This window comes from Arvicanthis niloticus, chromosome 10 (assembly GCF_011762505.2).
Source record: "Arvicanthis niloticus isolate mArvNil1 chromosome 10, mArvNil1.pat.X, whole genome shotgun sequence".
NCBI classification, from domain to species: Eukaryota; Metazoa; Chordata; class Mammalia; order Rodentia; family Muridae; genus Arvicanthis; species Arvicanthis niloticus.
Window position 1 is genome coordinate 38,440,336 of NC_047667.1, and position 22,378 is coordinate 38,462,713.

At 42.8% G+C, this 22,378-nt stretch overlaps 1 long non-coding RNA gene and 1 pseudogene across 4 annotated transcripts in view; one reads left to right on the forward strand and one right to left on the reverse strand.

Moving 5' to 3' along the window:
• Positions 1–4,503: 4,503 nt before the first annotated feature.
• On the forward strand, positions 4,504–5,460 carry LOC117716476 (glyceraldehyde-3-phosphate dehydrogenase pseudogene; annotated as a pseudogene).
• A 12,219-nt stretch (positions 5,461–17,679) lies between these two features.
• The window catches only part of LOC143443685 (uncharacterized), a 39,140-nt gene continuing 34,441 nt past the window's right edge, over positions 17,680–22,378 (reverse strand). For 3 of the 4 annotated variants that reach the window (XR_013112864.1, XR_013112866.1, XR_013112863.1), the window contains 2 exons: positions 20,102–20,245; positions 17,680–19,351 (listed from right to left, as the gene is read on the reverse strand). This is a non-coding gene — a long non-coding RNA (uncharacterized LOC143443685). Of the gene's footprint in view, positions 19,352–20,101; positions 22,369–22,378 lie in introns of all 4 variants that reach the window. The other variant, XR_013112865.1, reaches the window with a different exon arrangement.

Sequence of the window (22,378 nt, forward strand, 5' to 3'; positions counted from 1 at the left end):
ATGAATGTTAAGGTTAAATCCAATTTAATAATTTACCATGAAAACACATTTGCTTCAATCATTATAGAGACAAATTTAAAGAAGAGAATGTGCTTGTTCATCTCTTCTATACAGAAGAAATGGCGATCTCTTCATTCAGATTTTACACTCACTGAGGTCATGAAAACTTAGTTATATTTAAAGTCCTCATGAGGTATCTTCCAGATGTAATATTTCAGCACTAAAGCTACCCTAATTCTCATACAAGTCTAAGGTTTTCCTAAATTTGAAGATTGACCAAGCAACTTCAGGTACTATGGGTGAGCTCTGTTCCCAAGAAATTTCCTTTCGAAACGACCTCATCCTGACAGGGTCTCTAAACTTGCAATGCCTTCTTCCCTCAGAGACTGTCCCTCAGAATAGAGGTCTCTAGGATATTTGAAACTACCATGCTTCAGAAGATGCTTTTCCTCACTGCTTAACTCCATAACATAATAAAAAATATTTACAGGTTTAGAATTGTTACCTATTTGTGAGATCATAGATACGTAAATGAGTTTAGGGAACTAAAATTATTTTTTTGACTTAAACTCTTCAGGAAATAACTCTCAGATGATTAATATTCAATCTAGAACAATTCAACAGCCTCTCAGAGACCTATCTATCAACCCTTTCCAACCATATTATTGTGACAATCCTAATGTACTCCAATCAAGTACAAGGTGTGTCTTTATCTGTCACTGATAAATGATAAAGTATTATAGCTGCAAGTTTATTGGCTTTTTTTCCACTCAGAAATTAGGTCTAGTTTCAAGGTGATCTCTCTGGGAACCACTTTCACTCACTTGTCTTCACATACACAACCCCGGGTAGCTATCAGGAAGAGCTGAAAGCAAGAGCTGTGTACATGACCCTAGGAGGTATCTAACAGGTGAACAGTGTCTACCATTTTGCAATCACGGGGACCAAAAAGAGTTCTAAGTTGTAAGCCAATTGGAAAATTCAAAGAGAGAAGAGAAAGAACGAAGGGAACAAAGGAGGAGATGCAGAGGGTGAGGAGGGAACAGCTATAATGATCTGGGGAGTAGGAAGGAAAGAAGGAAGTGCCAATCACAAGCCAGAGGGCTCATGGAAGGAAAACCAAGTGAGGTCGGGTGGGCAGTCACTGTGCTGGGAAGTATTAGCCCCATAGTTGTGAGACAATCGCATGTACTACAGCTGACGGTGATAACAGTCCTAGTCCTGAAGACGATTTAGAAACAAGGAAATGGTTGGAACATTTGTAGACCCTTCCTCACAGAAATGGATGCTGGCTGGAGAGAACACTGCTGATAGCCAGGCCCTTTAAAGACCGGAAACACCTAGTGTATGGGAGATTGTAAACAATGAAAACCTCAGGCAAAGGAAAACATTAAGGAGCAAGCTTGGATTCTCCAAAAGGCAGGAAGAGACAGGATTATAAACAAGGGTGGTCTTGAAGAGGAGAGGCACACGTCCTCCACATAACCTAGAGAGGAGATAAGAAGAGAGGTGCTTCTTGTTCAGTTTGTTCCCAGCCTTTAATCATAGGAGGGTACAGTCACCCACAGAGAGGGAGGGTACAGGGTAGGTCCTGGGCTATTGTAGAAGGTAGGAGAGGAGAATGAATAAAAAGGTTGAATTTATGATGGAAGGAATGTCAACAGTAGAAGGGGGGGCGGTCATAGGCACCACCTTACAGAATGTAAACATTTTCCAGAAGAAACAGAGGAGCCGGTACAGGAAGCGGAGGGAACAGTCACAGGCAATAGACACAAACTGCATTGTCACAGAAGGCGTGTGCGACTATTTCAAAGGAAGGCTAACTGGAAGAATGGTGGAGCTTATCCACACACAGATCAAAAAACTACAAAAAGAATAGTAAATACAGATTAGTATCTAGTGGATTTGGCTACAAGGACGATATCATTAAAAGTCAAGAAGGTTTCCTACAAACATAGACTAAGTCAGCTTTCATAGGCTGGCAACAAGGAATGAAGGCAGCTATGGAGAGGTGAACCTTTCCAAACATGTTAGAAGCAAGGGGTTGAGGATGTAGCTCAGCTGGTAGAGGACTTGTCCAGCATACATGATGTCATGAGTTCAATCCTCAGCACTGAATAAACGCATACAGTCTCTCTCTCTCTCTCTCTCTCTCTCTCTCTCTCTCTCTCTCTCTCTCTCTCTCTCTCTCTCTGTCACACACACACACACACACACACACACACACACACACACACACACTAGTGAATTTTAATATGCCTTAACTAGCTCAAAGGCTGGGCACTTCTAATCTTCCACCTACTAGCATACATTTCCCTCCAGTACTCTTGGCTCAGCACCTTCTAAATCTATGTTATGTCTTTGCTGCCCTATTACCTTCTGGGCAGCCCTTCCCATAGGGCCACTTTCCCTTTCCACCTACATTTTGGATGAATTTTCTTTTGCAGCTCTAAATCTGATCTCTCTCTCTCTCTCTCTCTCTCTCTCTCTCTCTCTCTCTCTCTGAAACATGGCAATCTCTCCCTCTTTCCTTTCTTCTGGTTCCTAGCTCTTGCAAATCTAAAAGTTCCGTCTCCCCCAGCCACTGGCCATTGGCTCTTTATTGATTGATCAAAACCCAACTGGGAACAAGGACCTTTAATGTTTGGACAGGGATGGGGGGTGCGGATTAATTCAAAACATTAGAACCAATCCCCAACACAAAAGGATTAAATATTCAAGGTCATTCCCAGTTATTTGATGAGTTCAAGGCCAACCTTGGATACATGAGACCCTATCTTAAAAAGTAAAAGAGAAAACTGTAGGAGGAGGAGGAAGAGGAGGAGGAGGAAGAGGAGGAAGAAGAGGAGGAGAAGGAGAAGGAGAAGAAGGAGAAGGAGAAGGAGGAGAAGGAGAAGGAGAAGAAGAAGAAAAAAAAAGGTGTGAGACAGAGGCCAACAGTTTAATAAGTCAGAATAATTTTACTTGTATTCTCTATACAAGAGAAAATTAAACATACAGGAGTAGACATGGAGTGGCCTGTGTGTTTGTGTATGTGTTTGTATGTGAATATCAGCAAGTTGGCTATCATAAAGGATTAGTGAGTGAATCAAATGAAACTATTTTGTGAATGAAAAGAGTTATGCTGATATTATTATTTTCATTAAATGGACCGTCTCATTTATTGAATGTGAAAGACATTTACAATTTCATCTATTGTTTTCTATGAATGCAGTTAGCAATTCAATAAATGTTATCTTTAGGGTAGTCTCCTTGCAGTTGATAAAATCCTTGATGGTTCTAACAGATGTAATCCCCAGACAGACTGAAACCAACAGTTTCCATCGCAGAATGAGCAGAGAGAAAGGCAAACATTACAGTGAGTTGATTTTTGTGGTCCTGACACATTCTCTACTTTATAGAGACAAACTGCTGACTTAAGGGATTGCCTTGCCTTTCCTGTTTGTTTAATGAAACCTGCATGTCCCAGGTAACTCTTGGGTCAAACAGTAAAGTCAAGCCTTTTATCACACTCTGACAGCAGGGAAAATCATTTCTGGAAAATGCCATTATCAGAGGGGAAAAAGGTGTTTTGAGCACTTTGGCTAGAAGTTTTTGTTTTGTTTTGTTTTGTCTTCTCTACCATTTAAAAACCACTAAAGACCCTGGCATTGTAGTGTGTAGTGATCACAGCTCTGTGAAGTCAAAGTCAAAAGAGGAGCAGCTTGAAGTCAGCCTGAGCCTCACAGTGAAATCAGGTCCCAAAACAAAACAACAATGAAGAGGTCTAAAAAAATGTTGTAAGTAACAGTAAAGCCATTATTAAATTGTATCCTGGCTAAAATACATAAAACCCACTTGACTCGTGAGAGAGTTTAGAAGGGACATGCATGGCTAACATAGAATAAGACTCTTAGGTTGGAGCCTCAGTTCTGTAAAATAAATAAATCAAAACAAAATAAAAACAAAGCCCATCAATTATTAGAATGACACAGTCTAAGATTTTATCTATATTTTCTTTGTAGTTTTGGTCGTGAGCCTGGCCTTTAATGGTAGGGCCATCTTTCCAGTCCTAAATTTTCTTTGTAAATGCAGGGTTTTTTTCCCAGCTGTCAACATGTGATATGAACTCTTTGGCCTGTACACTGGAACCTTCTTCCTGTTTTGTTGCTCTTTCACATGTTTTAGAGCAATGAATTGAACATATCTGTGTCAATTTCTTTGTGTAAAGTGGAGTTGAGGGTCAACTCAAGAAAGTACCATTGGCACCCTTGTTGGTCACAGTAAGCACTGCACATACTGTCCTTGTTTTTGAGGGAAGCTGTGGCTGCTCAAGAGTCCATGTTACAAAGACAGCATCTCCCTCTCTTAAACATTAAAAATTGTTAGCACCAGGAAATGTGGGCCTAAAACAGACACCATGGAAATTTTGGAATAAGAATCCAGGTCATGGCTCTCTGCTTCTCCCTGTTCCAGAGAGAGACTTGTCCTCTCATGCAGTGCCAGCCACATCTCTTAGATAAAATGGTAAAGCTTTGAGTGAGCGGATTTGGCCATATTAGACACCTGGTTACCAGGGCTGCCTGCTCAGCTGGCAAAGTGGAGATTGTTGCCAGCATTGACATGTTCCAGTATGACTCTACCCATGGCAAGTTCAGTGGCACAGTCAAGGATGAGGATGGGAAAAGCTTGTCATCAGCAGGAAAGGCCATCACCATCTTCCAGGAGTGAGATCTCATTAACATCAAATGGGCTGATGCTGTTGCTGAGTATGTTATGTGGTTTACTTTATCACCATGGAAAAGGCCAGGGTCCACTTGAACAGTGGGGCCAAAAGGGTTACTGTGCCTGCCCCTTCTGCTGATGCCCTCTTGTTCGTGATGAGTGTGAACCACAAGAAGTATCTCTGCAACGCTTTCTGCACCACCAACTGCTTAGCCCCCCTGGCCAAGGTCATCCATGACAATTTTGGCATCGAAAAAAGACTCATGACCACAGTCCATGACATCACTGCCACCCAGAAGACTGTAGATAACCCCTCTGGAAAGCTGTGTCATGATGGCCATGAGGATGCCCAGAACATCATCCCTGCATCCACTTGTGCTACCAAGGCTGTGGACAAGGTCATCCCAGAGCTGAATGGGAAGACCACGGGCAGGGCCTTCCGTGTTCCTACCCCTAGTATGTCCACTGTGGATCTGACATGCTGCCTGGAGAAACCTGCCAAGTATGATGACATCACAGCAGGCATCTGAGGGCCTCACTAAAGGGCATCCTGGGCTACACTGAGGACCAAGTTATCTCCTGCGGTTTCAACAACAACTCCCACTCCTCCACCTTTGACGCCTCAGCTGGCATTGTTCTCAATAACAACTTTCCTGGTATGACAATGAGTACAGCTACAGCAACAGGGTGGTAGACCTCATGGCCTACATGGCCTCAGGAGTTAGAAGCCCTGGACCAACCACCCTAGCAAGAGCACGAGAGAGGCCCTTGGCTGCTGAGAAGTCCCTATCCCAGCTCAGCCCTCGACACTAAGCGTCTCCCTCACAGTTTCCATCCCAGACCCCCAATCTAGGGAGCATCCCTGACTTGAATGCCATCAATAAGGTTTACAGAAGAGTCCAGGCGGTACCGGTGAGGTGATAGTGAGCAGACCCTTCGTGAAGCTCATGCTGGGGGAAGGCGGGAACAAGATGGAAGCTGGAATACTTGAGCATGATTTTAGTTCATTTGTCATCCTGGAAATGTGATGTTTGGGCAATTTTGAAAGTGTTCTAATATTTCCCCTTTATTTCTTTCCATAGAAATTCACAAGTAATCGTGAAAGCTGTGTTGTAGGAACCCTCAGTGAAGCCTGCTTCCTTTACCCCTGTGTTGGTTTGACTGGGTGGCTTTAAATTGGAAGCTCTAAATAAAGCTGCCACACTTAGCTTCCTCGAATCTAGTAAGTTCTAAGCATTCTCCTCCCGCTCCTCCTCCTCTCCCTTACCCTCCCTTTCATTCTCTCTCTCTCTCTCTCTCTCTCTCTCTCTCTCTCTCTCTGTGTGTGTGTGTGTGTGTGTGTGTGTGTGTGTGTGTGTGTGTCTCAGTCTCACAGCTAGCCAGAGTCAAAGGGTTCTTAGTAAGAAACAATCGACAGCAAGCCTCTCTGCTAGTCTTACATAAGAACCACACAGCAGCCGGTCTCCTGAGCCATCCCTGTCACATTCTGCTGTCTGCTGAGGACAGGAACATCACCCAGAATCACTGGGAGAAGAATGACTCACAGGTGATACCCGCCACACACCGTTATCCTCAAGGTAAACGCAAGTCAGGAGACAAGGCCACAGAGTCCCAAAATAGTCTGAGCCTGTCACTTAGTACCCAAAATAATTACTCAAGAAATAGCTCTTTCTGAAGGGAGAAATTACCCCATCAGTATAAAATGACACTGTCATGAGATTGCTGGATAATGATTTTTTTTTAACAACTTCTTGGTACTAATCCTGACAAGAAAATTGCAAATTAAAATTATATCAGCTAAATGGAGCCAAGAATTGTTTTCTAAAAGCTTTTCTTAGGCTCTGTCTAGTTTTGAAATAACCACCAATGAAGGAGCTAGTCAAGAGAATCCAAGGTAAACTAGAAAGCAAATGACCAGTAAATCCAGAAGACCAGGAGCTTCCAAGGGGGCGGGAGGAGGCTCACCACCCAGAGCCCCAAGCACATGCATGCATGATGGGGAGAGAAAAATGTCCTATTACAGAGTGCATGACAACACTTGCTGAATTTACCTTTAAATAGGCCAGACACACTCATCTCTCACCGCTGAAGATTGATGGGTATATTAGTGTCCTTGCATGCTATAACAAATGTCCACACACTGAGTGGCTTAAAGCAACTTAAAGTATTTGCCTAGTCTTAGAAGATAGACATGTAAGTCAAGGTGTGAAAAATGTTGATCGATCCAGTAGATTCTGAATGAGCCTGTTTGGCATGTCTCCTTGAGTTTTTTTTGTTTTGTTTTTTTTTGTTTTTTTTTTTTTTCCACGTGCAGGCAAACCTTAGGGCTCTGGCTTATGAATGGGTGTGTTACTCCAATCTGTCTCCACTGTCGCATGGTGTCTCTCTATTTGCGTCTCTCCTTACATGGACCTAGTCATTGGGTTAAGGTTTCTCATAACTCAGTATGCCCCTCACTTAACTTGATTACACCTAAAAATGCTACCAGGGGTAAGGTTGATAGCATAGTTTAGAAGGGCATTCTGTCCATCATGCCAGGCCTCTCAGATATGCTATGGCCATTCATGCATGTGATCTGGAGCCTTCAGGTATTATAAAGTGAGGAAAATGTTGACTATTGGGGCTAAAAGCAGCTAGACAGGAAGCTAATTCTTTTTCTTCACAATTACCTAACTTGCAAGCAACCTTGAGACCCAGGATGAAGTCAGGTATGGGGGATGGGGCAAGTAAACCATTGCTTTTTTTTTTTTTCCCAGAGCTGAGGACCGAACCCAGGGCCTTGTACTTACTAGGCAAGCGCTCTGCCACTGAGCTAAATCCCCAACCCCCCATTGCTTTTTTATTCAAAAAAAAAAAAAAAAAAAAAAAGTAAAAACCATTAGCCAGGTAGTGATCAACACAACTGTAACCCCAGCACCCTGGATATAGAGGAATAAGGATCAGCAGTTAAAAGAACAGCTTTTGCTGCATAACAGGTTCAAGTCCAGCCTGGGATACATGAGACCCTGACTCAAATACTAAAGTAAGAACCCGCAAAGCTAAAAATGTGAGAATGATTTGCTCTCCTTATTCAGAGGATAAAGATTGTGTTGACAACACCTCGCCTACATCCACTGGTGTTTTTCTTGTGGAGACTAAGAAATCTGAAGGTGCTAAGAGTCACCCGTAGTCCATAATCCATCTCACCTCTGCCGTGAAGGAAGCACGTCAATTATGTGACTAGAATAGAGCTGTGTGTTCATCCAGCTCCAAAAGGACCTTCATTCTGAGAACTGCTGTGTCATCCAATAGTGTGAGATAGACAGAAAAACTTCCCAGCCTCCAGACGAAGAAGTGTCATAGAGAGATAGTTTCGACTCAACACCAGGTTGACTGTCTTCCCTTACTGCTTTGTTTTGTTTTTTTTTTTTTTTTTTTTGATCCTTTGAACTTTATCCAAACAGTATAAAGAGGAGCAATTAACAAAAAGAAGGATTTGGATGAAATATGCAAATGTCCCACTGGAGCACAACTTCAAAGTACTGAAGCATGGCACTGGGATCAAAGAAAATGTCTAGACTCCAGCGCAGAGGCTGCATAGACTGGACGTGATTGTCCTGGGGCTACTCCCTGCAGCAGCAGAGGGGGAAAAAGTAAAAAGGAGGATGCAAATGTATGTGAGTATATACGGTATTCCACTGAATCCCAGGAATATGCAGACTGTACAAGGGCTCTCTCCCTCCGTCTCCACAACCCTAAGTGTTAGCGTCTGCTATTCACAGAAGACGAGGCTAAGGATTGGAGCATTGCGAGTGCTGTGCCCACGGTCACACTGCTAGTCACCGATGAAGCTGCCATGACACCTGGGACTCTGAACCAAGATGGATTCTTACCAAAAGGAAGAGCGAACGGAAGAACGGAAAACTGTTTTCAGTTGGTTCTTAGCGGCACAAAACTCACAGGGATCTGAAGACGGTCTTTAAAAAGAATGAAAAACAGGATCCAGGACCTATGGAAAAAATGTGACTTTGGTGCTGTTTTTGATTAATACCCTAAGCCGAGTACGGAAAAGCAGCATAAGGAAACGGAACAATCTGTGGTTAGTTTAATAAGAGGTGGGGGCTGAAATTGAATACTTGAAAAAAAAAAAAAAGTCTTAATGAAACAGAATCCAACCAAGCACATTCTTTCTTCTTCCCATTTCATAAGCTGCCTTTTAAGATCCAGGCAACACAGTCTTTGCCCCAGCTGGGGGTAGGGCCTGGCTTTCCGCAAGCCATAATAGGGATTTCCCATAAAGCACTAGGAGAGGACCTGCCTTGGATGCTCATGCACGATCAGTTTGCACAAAGAAGCTGCAATGTGCGGACAACCGTAACTAAAACAGGTAATCTGACCTGTTGCCTTTGCCCTAGCTGGGTCATAGGATTGGAGACAGATAGCTTTCTGGGTATAGTCTAAACTGCAGTGTGATGTCATACAAAGTACTAGAGAAATGCATGTGGCATGAAAGCCGAGTGAGGACTCTGGAGAGAGGAAGGGGACGGGAGGGGGTAGTAGAGGAGAAGTGTGAGTTAGAACTAACCCATAGGAACAGACATGCCATCTACAGCCATACCACACTGAATGCACCTGATCTTGGAAGCTAAGCAGGGTCGGGCCTGGTTAGTACTTGGATGAGAGGAAAAGACATGCCATGGCAAAACCCTTAGTCTTTGTGTGTCGACTTTAAATTTTAATTTTAAACATCTTTGAGTGAGAACGCCTTTCCAGAATTGTTTTTCCTCTGTGGGTTGCATCTTAAGGATATTTTGTGTGCTATTTCCTTATTTCTTTTTCTTTCATTGTTTGTTTGATTCCCAAGACAGAGTCTTCTTGCTATGTAGCCCAGGCTAGCCTGAAATTCATGATTCTCCTGCCTTGGTCTCTAAGGTGCTTAGATTATACCACCAGCTTCATGTCACATGACTCAGCTGATGGCTAAACTTTATCCAGCCTTAAGTTATTTTTAGAAGTCCTAAGACTATAAATCTAACCGTATATCCTTATGACTCCAGGTGTAACCACAGTAAACTCATCTGAGATGGGTGACTAATGCTTTCCTGGGTCTGGACACCATTGTCACAGCAGGTCTTTGCCCTTTGTCATGAAGTATATCACCCTTCTAAATTCATCCAAAGTGAACAGTTGTCATTTTCTTCTTTTCAACTGATCTTTAACTCAGAGCCACTGTGCTCCATGATTGTCTTTGCTGTCACCTCTGGATAAGGATTCCACACTTGCAGTTTTAAGCTAGTTCATGGGCATCTCTATGGAATCCACCCACAGGCATCTTACAGGCACAAGATCAGGGAAGCACTCCCTAGTTACAGATGGATCCAATGTCAAGCGGCAGCTCTGCCTCTGCTTGCCATGGAGCTTTGATTATTGACTTCTCTATTTTTCTACTTTCTCATCAACAGAAGGGGAATAAGACAGTGCTGACTCCCTAGGATGATCAGAAGAATTAACATAAAATAATCACAGAGTACGTGGTCCATGATACATGGTACATAGTCCATGATGCAGCTCCCACAGTCTGCCTGATGCTGGGGTACCCCATCCTCCTTCACCCTCCCTCCATCCACATCAAACCCACGAGTGAGTGTTCATCTCTGCACCTCTCTCTTTTTCATCTTTAATCATTCAGCAAAAGAATAATTATATGGAATTGAATACAATTATTTGATTCCAAACAGAGTCTGGCAAATTAAATGGGTAACACAGGAAAGACGATTTGCAGTAGAAGTTGCTGGAACCTGAAACAAGATGTGTTGCTGACAATGTAGCTCAAGTAGTTGAACATTTGGCCGGAGAACAAAACACATCGTTCTTAGGCTTCATTGTTCAACTTGAAGGCTCAAACTTAGCAGTCGAGAAATGATCACTAAAAAATTCTGATTCATTTTAGGTAAAAGGAAACATTATCTTGATTTTGCCCAATACCTTGAGAAACATTCTATCTGAGAGATATCCCTAGACTCAACTGTAAAATGCTTCTCATGGCTTTGAGACAGGTGCTTGGGGAAAGCAGGCTGTGTAGATAGCAGCAGTAAAAACAAAACAGCAAAACAAAGAACAACAAAGGTATTAACAACCTGTTTGAACCCTGCTCACAGAGAAGACAGTACAGCAGATGATTGTAGCTGCACTCAACCACTCTACAGCCAGAGCAAGCGAGCTCTGCCTCCTAGGCTAGGTGACCTTGCTCGATTTCTGTATACCTTGGCTTCCTTCACATAAAATGAGATTAATGATAGAAACAACAATGTGTTAAAGATGGAGTAAAGGCTGGGGCAGTGACTCACTTGGCAAAGTCCTTGTCACATTAGCACAAGGACCTGAGTTTGATCCCCAGAACCCAGTTCTAGCACTGGGGTTAGAGATAGGTGGATGACCTGGATTTGCTGGCCACCCAGCCTAGCCTAATCAGAGAGTTATAGGTAAAGAAACCCTGTGTCCAAGAAGAGTGATATCCAAGGCTAACCTCTGACCTCAACACCAGCATGTGCCCACCTGTGCGTGCACATGTACAAGACACACACACACAAGATAAGGTTTATAAAGGTAAGCAAGTGGCTCTTGCCAGTAAGCTAAGCATCTGGGAGGCTCAGACAAGAAGATTGCTACACGTATAAGGCCACCTTGGGCTACATAGTAAGTTCTGGAACAGCCTGAATTACTGATACCATGTCTCAAATATAAAATTAATAAATACATAGTAATAATAGTAACTGCTATTTTATACAAGTCAATTGAAAGATTTGTACACTGTGAAAGTGATATTTGAAATTGTACCATCAGTGATTGGGAGGATAAATGGACTTTAATAAAGTCTACTTCTTCAAATCTGCTTCAAATTGAATTTGTACTTGACAAAGGTTTAATGGATTCTTTTGAATATTTTCTCAAATTTAAAATTCTGCTGTAAAAGACAAATGCTGTTCACTATAGTTTACATACTTGTAGACTTGTTACTTCAGAATCTTGGGGTCTTTCTAAATATTCTCTAAGTTCACCATATTGAAGTAAAATGGTACATTGGATTGATAACCAGATTCCAGTGTCCAGTGTTTGTATTCCAAGCCAGTAACAAAGTAAATGTTTACAGGCAGGCAAGTCTTTCAGCCTCACAGCCTTGGTCTTCTTAGACATGGTCATGCAAACCACAGGATGCACACAGGGAATATACACACACCCAATACACGGCATGAGCCTTGTGGGTCAAGATGAACATCATCCTTGTTTACTTCCTGTGTCCATACATCAGAAACTTCACACAGAAAAATTCTCTTGGCCCCAGACTAGAACTTTTAAGTCTAGTAAATAAAACTAAGATGCTATAGAATTCCTTTCCTTGGGAAGAAGAAAACTGTTGTGGCCTTTACTCTTCCTCAACGCTTTTGTCGCTAGGTGCTCTGGTCAAGAGAGAGAGTGGGGCTGCAGGGGCAGGAGACGCAAAGAATGGAGACAAGACAGGGTGTGATTCAGTCTCTTCTATTTTCTCAAGTCTCTCCTTTATCAAGTCTCTCTTTTTGAGTCTTCTATTGAAGGGAATTCTGAGGTATTTATATACACAAGCAGGAGAACACAGGTGAAAACACTTTACCACGTGCACCATACAGCTGAGGTCACTAAACAGCAAAACAAGCTATGTGGGATAAACAATATATTTATCAGAGTGTGCTTCAGCTGTAATAGGCTTTTGACAACCAAGTCTTTCATCAGGGTATATGGTTCCAGATGGCTGCAAAGTTGATCTAGCCACTTTCTACTAAAGTCGGCTCCCAACAGAAAACTAAAGACAGTTGAACCAAAACAAAGTCCATAGTTATTAATGACATTATCCAAAAATGCTTTTTGTCTTAATCTCTTTTGGACAAAAGGCTGTCTCTTCAGGAGAGTTATAGGTCCTTGTGCTCACAAATAACCACTTGGGAAACCAGAAATGTTAACCATGCAGGGTTGTCTCTTCTGAGAGAGATTGTGTAACCTATTTTCCACCCAGAGGGCTCCCAGCAGAGGTGGTTAATGGCCTGGTGTCTGTGTGGCTGGAAAAACAAAGGCTTCCCCTAGACCCCATGTTGAGCCTTTTTATCTCAGTCAAATTAAAGCACTATCCTCCCCTAGACCCTTATCATGTGCACTGTTTCCTTAGGGCCTGCTCTACAGGTTCTATTGACTCTTCCTTTGTGGAAGATGTCACATGTACTTTAAAAAGTCTTTGATGCAGCCATGCCTTAAGTTGATCATGTACTCGGGATTGAGTTTGTTATCACTGGGAAATTTTTTTTCACCAAATTGACAGTCCTTAAATATGCCTAAAATAAACCACCTGGAGTCAGAACTCTAAATTTGAACCAATACTGGCTACTGACTTGTGTTGGGCCAGATTTCCTTCCTGCCTTTCACAGATCCACATGTTGTTTGCAGAGACTACCCACATGTCCCAACTGGATCAGCAAAAACAAAGATCAAAAAAATATTTTTAATCTTAGATAAAGTCAATTCATTCTATTTTTGTATAACTTGAAACCAACAAATGACTCTTTTTAAAATATGTTAACTGAAATACAGTTACCTCACTTTCCACAATCATTTTCTCCATCCAGCTCCTACCAGCTACTCTCCCATACCTTCCACTCTAAAGTAAATAGCTTTTGCACTCATGGTTATTAATACATATGTATGTATGTATGTGTATGTGTGTATGTATGTATGTATGTATGTAAGATAAGTTCAGTTACACAAAAGTGAGTCTAAGTTCCTTGTGTATCTGAATTGTAACAATATACTAACACTAATGTTGGCTGTTATTTCCTATCAGGCATTCTCCTAAGTTCATTAAAGATATTATTACTCATATATTAATCACAACAATTTTATAAAGTAGTTACTACTCTTACACAATAGAACAGAAAATCATATTGTAGAGTGAAAAATTATAAAGACCATTTTATGAAATATATACAGGCTTTTTCTTTACCCTAGACCTGAGCAAAAGAATGCAAGTTCCAGAAGGCGGAACTGAATGTAAGATTTCAGGCCTTCACTGCTCCAGGATACATTCCGGGTGGAGGACATTATCCCTGAATCAGAGGATACTTGCTGGATTAACATTCCTCAAGCCTCAGGGTAGGGAAAGCCCAAAGCAAGAAGACACATTCCTGACCACAGAAAAAGATACAAGTCATCTAGGTGGGGCTATGGCCAGAGCAAGTGAGAAATAGTTAACCTGAAATAGTTGGTAATGACAGGGTAGGGCACACTGACATGGTAAAACTACATTCTTGAGAAGAATAAGTGTGCAGAGTGATTTTCACATGACTCTAAATCATTTGGGGTGGGTTCCTCTGAAATGTTCCACTATTTTTATGTTATGTATCCTTGACAACCCCTTACCCCCCTTCCCACTCCCCTGGTTTGTGGTTTATCCTTTTAAAAACCCTCCTCAGACTGACTGGCATCGTCAAACTCTACTCCTGCACAAGTGTGCAGTTTGACCCTTGGCTGCCAGCTCTCTTCCCTAATAAACCTCTGCTGATTGCATCCAGGTACGGTGTCTTGGAGTTTGTGGGTGATCACGACTTCCGGAGACTTGAGTAAGGGTCTCTCGAGTTTGGGGGTCTTCAGTATAATCAGTAAGAGACAGGAAACCAACCTGACACCAAAATCAGGATTCTTACCTTTGAGTCACCAGACTTTGTAGTCTTTGTATTTAACTCTGCCTGTGTGTCTAGTTGTGACTATTGGCATTCCTACCGTGGCTTATCACCTGACCCTTCTTCCCTTTTTTTCCCATTCCTTTGATGATGGAATTGGCTCCAGGGGCCATGAAAAGGGCCCACACAGGGCTAATAACAATCCCTTTCAGAGACTGAAATATACCCTAAGAGATAAGTAATCCCTCATCATCTAGGATTGCAGGTATGGTGGCAGACTGTGTCATTTGTTTCACTAACCTGACATCTGAAACCCTTCTTATGTATGAGCAATCTACCACTTCAGCAGTAAAGTATAAATCCATTCAAAAAGATAGGCATTTGAAAGGTGGTGGGGATGGAAAGGGTTCAGTGTTTAAAAGGGATTGCTGTTCTTCCAGAGGTCCTGAGTTCAGTTCCCAGCACTCATGCCATACACACTCACAAAAACCTGTATCTCCATCTCCCACTCCCTCTTCTGGCAGTTTCAGATGCCTGCACACTTGAATAGATGCATATACATACATAAAAATAGTCTTTAAAAAAGAAGACAACTGCACCAGATAGTGTTGTATAACTGTTTCCTCTGAGGCTGAACCTTTCCATCCTGCAAGGAAACTCCTTAAGCAGGAAGAAGGTAAACAACTCAAAATAGCTTCAGGAAGTCCCTGAAACTGACCAGATTCACTAGGCCACTCCCTACCAGTGAGCTAAACCAAGCTGCAAAGAAGACCAAACCACCTGCCAGGAAGAAGCAGAAACCAGCCAAGCTGCCTGGAAGAGGTTTAGACCAACTGAGTCACTTGGAAAGGACACCCTCTAACCTGCTGACTGCAGACTGTACAGTGTTCCCAGCTTTGTGAGCTGTCACCTGTCCTGGGGTGGGCTTTGATGATACGGCTGTCTTAGAGTCATTTCTGCTCCTCACCCATATTCTTATAAGTAATCCCAGTAAAGCTCACTGGTTCACCAAGTCAGTCTTTGGTGATGTCTTAGGTAGGGTTTCTATTGCTGCAACAAAACACCATGACCAAAAGCAAGTTGGACAGGAAAGGGTTTATTTGGCTTACACTTCAAAATCATAGTCCATCATTCATTGGAGGGAGTCAGGACAAGAACTCAAACAGGACAGGAACCCCGAGGCAGGAGCTGATGCAGAGGCCACAGAGGAGTACTCCTTACTGGCTTGCTCCTCCTGGCTCACTCATCCCGCTGTCTTATAGAACCCAGGACTACCAGCCCGGGGATTACATCACCCACAAGGAGCTTGGGCCCTACCTCATTGATCACTAGTTGAGAAAATGTACAACAGCTGGATCTCATGGAGGCATCTCCTCCCTCAACTGAAGCTTCTTTCTCTGTAATGACTCCAGCTTATGTCAAATTGACACAAAAAAGCGGTCAATGCAGGTGATACCAATCATATGATCCCTGTCTGGGTGAGTAGACATGTGTGTTGCTTCTTCCCAGGAGAAGTTTTGTCACACAACAGATAGTCACTTTTTTTTTTTTTTTGATTCTTCAGCTGACAGCAAGAGGGTTTATTGTACTCGAGTTACACTTGGCCACAAGAGAGAACAGAACTAGTCCAGAATGCCAGAGGTCCAGGGCAGAGGGCCAGCGGGACTGTTTTTGGTTGTAAGAAAGGCAGTCATTTCCCCAGGTGATCTCGGTGAGGTGATGACGTTCCAGGTCTACTGAGACTTAGTACCGACAGCAGCAACAGCTTGTTCCCGGTGTCCTGGCCATCAGCCTCCCTCGCTTCTGCTCCTATAGGCTTCGCGGGTGCACAAGCTGTTTTTACTTGGACCTCTGCCTCATCTTTCTTCTCTGGCGCTTCAGCCTGCGCATTCTCCTCTTCCGCCATTTTGCTCTCATGGCGCAGGAGTCAAGGAAGATGGCGTTAAGACCGAGAGCCAGATAGTCACTTTCCAAGTCCATTGTAGCTACAGTACAAGTGGAAACTAAAGACTCATAATAGCCTACAGGTCCATGTTGTCACAAAGGAGTGTCTTTGCGTTCTGAAGGCTACTCTAGTATCCCCTTTAAGATATGTGGCCCATACCTCTTTCTTCAGCTATTGACAGATCTGTGGGTTGCTTTTAATTTTTGAAGCCTATTGAAGGCTACTCTAGTATCCCCTTTAAGATATGTGGCCCATACCTCTTTCTTCAGCTATTGACAGATCTGTGGGTTGCTTTTAATTTTTCATTCTTGTAAAGAGCATTACAATGAGCAAGGCGTCTCTTTCACACACTAATTTCATTTCCTTTGGATATGTACCCAGAAGTGAGGTTGTCAAATATATATATATATGGTAGTTCTATATTTAACAATCTTCATTCCATTCTCCACACTGGTTGTATAAATTTATGTCCCTATTATCAAAATAAAACATTAAAACATACATTAAAACATAACATCGTATCCCATAAATGTGTACACTTACTATTTGTTTAATAAAATCACTAAAACTAAAAACTTTTTAAAAAACCACCTGATAACGCTGAAAAAGAAAAGAAAACCAGGTTTAGTTTGGACCCAAAGTCGTAGAGACTATATAAATCTATATAAATCTGTGTCTCGAGAAGGTGACATGGGGCAGCACCTACATCCAAGAAGGGAAGGGGCTATCAGGCTAGCAGCATTGTTTAATGTCAGCATCCAGTATGGGTCCAAACAGAAGAGGGTACCATGGCCACTTCCAGGTGGAGGTGTCCACAGCTCAACGAAGGAAGCCTGAGAGAAAACCATGGTGTGGCTCTAATGTGTATGGTACAGCTTATCCCCCAGCCTTCATGTCTAGGCCATGAGCTAGATAGACCTTTTGGAATAACTATCTTCTAATTAAAATAGCCATTTATTTTCTAGTGTCTGAATCTAAAATCCGGCCTTAGTTTGCTGACCACCACCCTATTAACAGCTGAGCACAGATAAGGTAACAGAGAACAACACTCATTAGTAAGTTATCTTTCAGTTAAGGAAGTGTGAACCCCAAAACTGTGGTGTCATGAGAGCTGTGTTCATTTGGGGGAGTTCTCCAGGAGAATCTAGGGTCCCCACTTTGGCTATGCATGAGGTTTCTTCCTTCCCTTTGGAAGTCAGCAGTATTATATAGCTCTCTAACCATTTGTCCTCCATTTGACTCCTTTCTTTTACCTTCCCTTCCACCTTTGTGGATCCTTGGGAATCCATCTGGATAATCTACTTATCTGTAGCGCACAGCCTCACCGATAAGGAGAATGCCACACTCAGGATTCTTCTGACAGCATTTATTGAACAGCTCTTCAAGATGGAGAAAAGGGGAAGGACGCCGAGCTCAGAAAGCCCGCTGCTTAAATAGAGCTTTGGGAGACGTGCAGATCCCTCATTGGCTCAAATCTTTCATCCAATTGTCATACTCGGTTTTCGCGCCATGCGCAGGCGCATTCCCAAGTAAAGCTTCCGTGAAGAACCAGGAAGCAGAAGCCTGTGCCATCTTTTAATGGCGAATACGGTTCCTCACATCTCCCCCTTCCTTATTAAACTGCAACAACAATCGAGGACTGTTAGGTTGCCGATCTAGCCCACCGTTCTACCGATAGGCGTTCAAGGCAGTTAAACAGTACGAGACCCTCCACACCTTTTATCCCGTGCAATGAGAACCTGAGCCCCGGGAAGTGTGGAGGACCACCACTAGGATACCTGGTGCAATGGGAACACGAGCCCTCAGGATATCCTATTAAGTGATGGTGTCTCATTGTTTAAGCAGATTCAACCAGGCTTGAGGGGATGTTCCCTGCTCCATGGCAAGCAATGCTTGCGTGATCACCACCTTATCCTTTTGATGTTGTTGTTTGAATTTGCAGAGCAACCAGAGGGTAAGCAGCACTCCCCCAAAGATCATGCAGCCAAATAACCCTACCCCCACCTCAGTCCCCAAGTCCAGGGAATTGGGGCGCCGACTCTTCATTAACTTCTTCAAGCTGAACACGGGCGTTGACTTTTAGAAGAGGAATGAGGGGAAGGGTAAATTGATAAGCATCTGAAGTCTGTCTTAACTGCATCCAGCTGGAAGTCCAGGGCATCAGTGAACATGCAGGTGATAAGATTCATTCTCCAAAGCTGTGTATTCTGCAATATACAAATCTCAAAACAAGTTTTAGTATCAAGATAATTATTTTGATTCTCTGAAATCTAGTGTTCTGGAGGCCTACCTCTGTCATGTCTGATCCATATAATTCTGGAAGACATAACTACTACCTTAATGACCTCATCAGAAAACTCATAGAAAAACCTTTTTTTCCAAATTAGCCTTTCCTTAAGCCAGTAACCAGAAAAACCTTTACATTGAGTTTTTATCCAGAAAAATATAACTATATAACTCAGAATCACACCCATTTTGAAAGTTAAATCAATTAACATTATCATTCTGCTTAGCTCTCTGTCTAGAGCAGCCTTCTATTTAGTCCTCGCGTCTTTAAAGCCTTTTTCATCTGTTTTTACTCACTTATTTCTTGCCCCATTTTCGTTACTATAACCTTTATTTATCTGTTTGGCTCTCTTGACTCAGAGCAGCCTGCAATTTACTCCTTGCATCTTTAAAACCCTTTTCATCTGTTTCTGCTTATTTTTTGCCCCATTTTTGTTACTATGCAATCACCTTTGTTTCACTTCCGAATTCAACCAGCTCCGTCAGTCGACTGGTTCTCCAGCGCAGGGTGTCTTCCACTGTATCCCGCTTACTGGAGTCCCTTGCAGAAAAGCGTCTAGACTCTCCGCGCCGTCAGTTCTGAATCCTCTGCGAGCCAACAGGGTTCTTCGTGACTGGTCAAAACCCCGAGATGTTCGGCTTCGTCCCGGGTTTCGGTTCCACTTGTGACGCGCTACCTCGCCGATAAGGAGCACGCCACACTCAGGATTCTTCTGACAGCATTTATTGAACAGCTCTTCAAGATGGAGAAAAGGGGAAGGACGCCGAGCTCAGAAAGCCCGCTGCTTAAATAGAGCTTTGGGAGACGTGCAGATCCCTCATTGGCTCAAGTCTTTCATCCAATTGTCATACTCGGTTTTCGCGCCATGCGCAGGCGCATTCTCAAGTAAAGCTTCCGTGAAGAACCAGGAAGCAGAAGCCTGCGCCATCTTATAATGGCGAATACGGCTCCTCACACTTATCCTAGGTAAGTTTATTAGCAATTTAATTTCAGTTTTAATTCTAATTCCCCTTTGCTGTGTCATCTAATTCACTCATAGATCTTAGCAATTGGGAAGTAGATGTCTTTGGGGGATATGTGCTACCAGCACATCCTGAAGTATGTAGTTATATGAGGTATGCTCACTCTATAAGTATGGACACATAAGATAATGGGGCAACTTAGAAATTAGAATCTGGCCTGACAGGTTGAACAAAATAATAACCCAGTTGATATTAATGAATGGAATTCCCATAGTCACCTACATGGGGAGATCATTGCAGAAAAGCTCTGAAAGAGCCAGGATTACATAAAGGATTTTTCCTGGCATTGGGCTGCCCAAAAGAAGATAAAATATTGTAGTCAGAATGTCCCCCCACAGGGTCATGTGGTTCAGCTCTTGACCCCACTTAGACCTGGGCCTGGAGGTAGGATCTAGTTGAAGAAAGTGGATCATTAGGGGTGGGTCTTGGGGTTCCTTAGCCTGGACCACTTTTGGTCACCTACCTCTTTCTGACTGCGAAACAATATGACAAGCTACACCAGATTCCTGCCACATCCTGTCATGGCTTCCACAGTAGAGTGAACGGTGTCCTCCCAGATTGTGAGTGTCCTTTCTTATACTTCCTCTTGCTGGGTGTTTGGCCACAGCTATGAGGAGAGAAGTTAATACAGAAGAGTGTGTTTAAAACCCCAAGTGATTTGTAGATTTTTTTTTAAACACCTACAAATGATCAGTTTGATTTGTTACAGCTATCAATGATCAGTTACCTCGTGCATACGTCCTATGAGAATCTCCTATTGTAGACTGTGACATTCCTCACAGTGCTGCCACCACCTCCACCAAAACAACCCACAGATTCCCCTTAAATGTTGTCAAGTTACATTGTGATGAGACTGAAAGTCTAAAATAATTCCTTGGATAAAACTAAGGATGGTGAGGAAAAAAAAAAAAAACTTGGACTCCTAAAGTTTTGGAAGACAGATATCTTGGAAGATTCAGATGGCTCACAGCAGCCTGGTAGTGTTGGCACATGCCTTTAATCCTAGCACTCAGGAGGCAGAGGCAGGCAGATTTCTGAGTTCAAGGCCAGCCTGGTCTACAGAGTGAGTTCCAGGACAGCCAGGGCTATACAGAGAAACCCTGTTTCGAGAAGAAAAAGAAGGAGGAGGAGGAGGAGGAGGAGGAGGAGGGAGAGGAGGAGGAGGAGGAGGAAGAGGAGGAGGAGGAGGAGGAGGAGGAGGAGGAGGAGGAGGAGGAGGAGGTCTTATGAGAACTCACTGGCTATTTTCTGAAGGCCAGAAATTGATACAATAGAAATGAACTTCCCTGACTTCACTGGAAATTCTGGCATTTTGGAGTCACAAATGTTAGTGTTTAATGACCCAATTCAAGCCTTTCTTTGATCATGCCAGTGACTAAGTTCAAGCCCCTTGCATTGAAATAGTTCAAAGTCCTACTAGATTTTTATAATTAAAAAAAATAATTTAGATCTGGGATGTGAAAGGTCGCTCTGAGCCACTGTAACCCGGAATCCACTCTCCTCATCAAGTGCTATGACCTGAGGCATTTCCAGTCCTAGAAGGAGAAAAAAAAAATACTTTTGAAGAAGAAACACGCAGCAACATGAAAGCAGGCACTCTAAATCCATCCCCCAACATCCTTCCCCAATGGGAAGAATTGTTTGGGAGCTTTAGCCATTTCTAACTAATGCATCAGAGAAAGGAAAAGGCAATATTCTGCCTTTTAGATTTTTACTGAAAATGCCTCTCTTAATTCCTGGAGACTCATTCAGTGATAACACAATGTATTTATTTTATTTTTATTTGTGTGTGTGTGTGTGGTACAGGTACATACATACCACAGACCATGAAGGAGGTCAAAGGACAACCACAGTTAGTCTGTTCTCCCTCCCAGAGGTCCTAGGGATCAAACTCAGGTTGTTAAACGTTCACAGCAAGTACTTTTACCTGCTGAGCCATCTCACTGGTCTGTGTGCCATAGAATTTATAACTGACGCTAATAATATCCAATATGTTCAGTTGCCAAAGGTAACTCTGAAGCTTCAGTGTGATGATTTTTATGGGGTCTTAATGTATAGTTAGAATACGTTTGTCTATATGGGACGTGGCTGATTCTCACATTACATAGCTCCTTGAGCTGTGGAGAATTATTGTAGAAATATCAAGCAAATCTCTCGGATTCCCATGACTAATACCAACCCTTGTTCTACCATCAATGACTTGAACCACAGATGTAGCACATCTTTCATCCCTGTTCAACTTGCCCCTTTAGAGCCTCAGGCAGATGCATCTGACAGAATAGCAGTAAACGAGAAGCAGAAGCCAGCATTCAACCATACCTACTGTTCTAGAGGTAGCCATTTCAACCGAACAAACATACATGGCCTGCACTTGGTGATATACAGCCACTAGTGAAGAAAAACAATGCTTTTACATTTAACCACTATACAGACACCAAACCTCCTGCTTTCTCCCAGTGGGTGTGGTAATACATTTCCATCACTACTCTTGGTCACACCAACCTTCAGGACCTGTGCTGGAATTGATCCTTTGAGGAAACCCTACACGATCAATCTCATCTGTCGGTTTCCAAGAGAAGTGTTACCCAATGGATGGAGACAGTCCTGTGTCCTTCCAGAGGGTGCTAAAATACCTTACAATTTCTCTCAGCCTTTGTGTCGATTGCTTGCAGGTCAGTCTCCTTGATTCAGTGTGGCTTCAGGAGGGGTGGCAACGCAGGTCAGGAGTAGCTGTGCAGGA